The following is a 3561-nucleotide window of genomic DNA, read 5'->3' on the forward strand; positions in this document are numbered from 1 at the left end:
AATTTGATTTTCCAATTGTTCATTGCTAGTGTGTAGAAAAACAATTTATTTGTGTATATTGATCTTGAATCCTGAAATCTTGTTAAACTTGTTTATTATTTACAATAATTTTCTGTGGAATCTTTATGTGTTTCCATGTTTATAAAATCATGTTATCTGTGAGCAGAAGTGATTTTACTTCCTTTTTTTCTAATTTGGAAGACTTTTCATTTTTTTAATACTCTGGCTAGACCCTCCAGTACAATGTTGAGTAGAAATAGGAAGATCTGGTAGTCTTGTCTTGTTCCTGATCTTAGGGAGAAAGATATTTCACCATTAAGTGTGATGTTAGCTCTGTGTTTTTTTGTGTTTTTTTTTCGTAGATGCTCTTTATCAGGTTAAAGACATTCTCTTCTACTCCTAATATGTTGTTTTCATGATGAAAGGGTGTTGAATTTTGTGAAATATTTTTGCATCTTTTAAGAAGATCATGTACAGCCAGGCTCGGTGGCTCAGCCTGTAATCCCGCGCTTTGGGAGGCTGAGGTGAGTGGATAGCCTGAGCCCGCGGGTTCGAGACCCGCCTGGGCAACTTGGAGAGACCTCATCTCTACAATAAATCAAAAAATTAGCCAGGCATGGTAGCGCACGCCTGTAGTTCCAGCTACTTGGAAGGCTGAGGGGGAAGGATTGCCGGAACCCAGCAGGTCAAGGCTACGGTGGCCAGAAGGGGTCACTGCACTCCAGTCTGGGTGACAGAGAAAGACTCCAACTCAAAAAAAAAGAAGAAGATCATGTGGTTATTGTTTTTAATGCTATTAATGTGGTGTATCACATTGACTTCTCTATGTATGTTGAATCAACCTTGCATTAGTGGGACAGATCCTATGTTTTTGTGCTGTACCTTCCTCTTTTACTTGTTGCTGGATTTGTTTTCCTAACACTTATTTAAGATTTTATATCTATATTCATAAGAAACATTAATCTATAGTTGTCTTTTGTTTTTTATAGTTGTTTTTTTCTCGTAATACTTGTCGGTTTCAGTATACATATTTTCTTTCAATTTTCTGCAGTTAGTATACAAATTCACACTTTTATTGAAACTGCTCTAGTAAAGGTGATCAAATTTAATGTTCACATCCTTTATTACTATCTTTGATGGACTTTTATCATTAATTATTACCTTCTCAAAATCCTTTCTTTCATCAGCACTTACCCTTTAAAAAACTAAGAGATAACTCTTATTTGCTTCTTGTCTCAAAGATGGGGAGGGGAGTAAAATTGGTGTTTATGGCCAAAAAGACTTTTTGCAAAACAGTGACCATATCAGAGACTCCCCACGACTGTTCTGATAATTATATAAACAACAACAACAACAACAACAACAACAACAACAAAAGTGTCTCAGCACTGAATTCTGCTTCTTCTATGCCAGGCAGTGAGCAGGAAAAACAAGACAAAATTTTAACAAGCTTTCACTCTTTATGAGCAGTGTGTTTCAAATGTTAAAGCATTGCTTCAGTTGCTTCTCAAGCCTTGATTCCCTTCCAATTTTCTTGTTCAGGCTCCATGATTTCAGTGTTAGTGGAGTATGCCAGTTTTCTTTGCATCTGAGTATGGGAAGATTGTATGTTTGAATGTGCTTACAGAAACATTCATTCATCAATTGGTATCTATTGAGCATCAATTATGTATCAAACGTTGTTCTAGGGGAAGGGAATGCAATAATGAATAAGTTAGATATAATCCATGTTGCCATGAAACTTACCTTTTGGGGGGAATGGAACATGGATATGACAGTCTACTATGGAGTCAGTAAACGTTTGTTGTAAAAGAAAATAGTCCTGACTTTGCAGACCAGATGATCTCTGTCACAACAATCAAACTGTGTGGTTGTGGTACAGAAGCAGCCATAGAGAATACATAAATGAATGGGTGTAGCTATGTTCCAATAAGATTTTATTTACATAAAAAGGTGGTGGCCAGATTTTGCAGGGGCTGGAGTTTGCCAACATTGGTCTGAATACATAATCATAAATTTTTTAAAATGGAGTAGAAACAAAATAGAGTGGTTTTTTTTTCATTATAAAGGCATGCCTGCATTCTTTACTTCAAAATCAGAATGAGTCTGTGAAATCCAGTTTCTTGAGAGTTATAAATTGTGCACATTGGAGGTGAATATAGCCTTGCACTCTCTTGCAGAAATTAAAGAATTACTGTGATTAAGATGTATAAGATCTGTCACAAAAGACTCTTACCCTATTTTGTATTATTATCAGACAAGCTTATTTCAAACTTTTGATATTCTGAGTCACAATTTTTGTGTGTTTGCAAGGTACAACCTTATAATTTCTATTCCCCACCCTAAAAACTCACCTCTGACATTTTGTTCCTGTGTGGGCTGGAGTAGACAAAACACATGTAATATCCTGGGTAACTTCCAAGGGTAGATAACGTTTAGGTTTGCTTTTATTTTTCTCACTGGTTATAAAATACTTAATTTGAGCAAAGCCAGAAACAAATCAGCTACTTGGCGTTTCTGAGACATTTTTGAAACACTAAAATTTACTCTTTGCCCAGAATTGTCGTAGGAGATGTGAAACCTCTGAAAGGGATCATTTTAAAAAGAGAGCTGCAATTGTAAGTGTGGAAATTTTTCTTTAAAAATCCTTCATGTATTTTTTTGATGCAATAGATTCTGTACTCTGGCAGTTCCTTTTGGTTCACAGGTGCTATTACCATGCAGAAGTTTCGAAGCATTTTAGTTCATTTTTTGATAAAGCATAAAAGTTCATTCTTAAGACATGATCATTTTTATCTGTTCTTATTCTTGTTAAAGGTCTGGTTATACAGCTGTTTGATGAGACTTTTTTACCATTTTTTGTTGTCATCTTTGAGATGAGCATAAAGAATCTTAATTTTCTTGCTCAATATATTCTGCGAGGTACAGTGGTTTTCTGTAGTGGTTTGACCTTTGTAGTGTTATGTATATCAGCAAGATGGAAATGCCTTTCTTTTAGAGTCTTGAAAAATTAGTTTATGGAAAGGGTGCCATCTTGAGGTAATAGTGGGGAACAGAAAGAAAGCTTTTATTATATAATAACAGCGCATTAGGAGAAATTTAAATCTGCAGCAAACTTCTATATGAATTTTTTGTTTTAAGCAATTGAGTTGTGACCCCAGAGTCCCTCTCCTCTGGTTGTGATAAAAACTTTTTTTAATTGAAGAAGACTAATCTTTCAGTTAATAAGTATTTGTGCATGTGAGCTACACTTAATGCAAATTAAGAAGAATATGGAGTTACACCCGCACCCACACCCACACTCACATAAGTTTGAGTAATGAACTGTTGAATTTCCTAGTCTCTGCTCACTAACCACATATTAAGAAAAGAAGAATCCATAAAGTGATTTCAGATACGTTTTTCTACTTCATTTAATATTTGCCTTCAAAATCATCTTATTTTTAATGTTTTATTTGAGATCAATAGTCATCAGAGAGATTTCTAGGAAGGCATATACAAATAGTTTTCTTAATGAGCAAAAGATCATATTGCATGAACGGTATGACAGAGAAAATATTT

Source organism: Carlito syrichta, unplaced genomic scaffold (assembly GCF_000164805.1).
Source record: "Carlito syrichta isolate Samal-C Ts95f unplaced genomic scaffold, Tarsius_syrichta-2.0.1 Scaffold305767, whole genome shotgun sequence".
Classification (NCBI taxonomy): domain Eukaryota; kingdom Metazoa; phylum Chordata; class Mammalia; order Primates; family Tarsiidae; genus Carlito; species Carlito syrichta.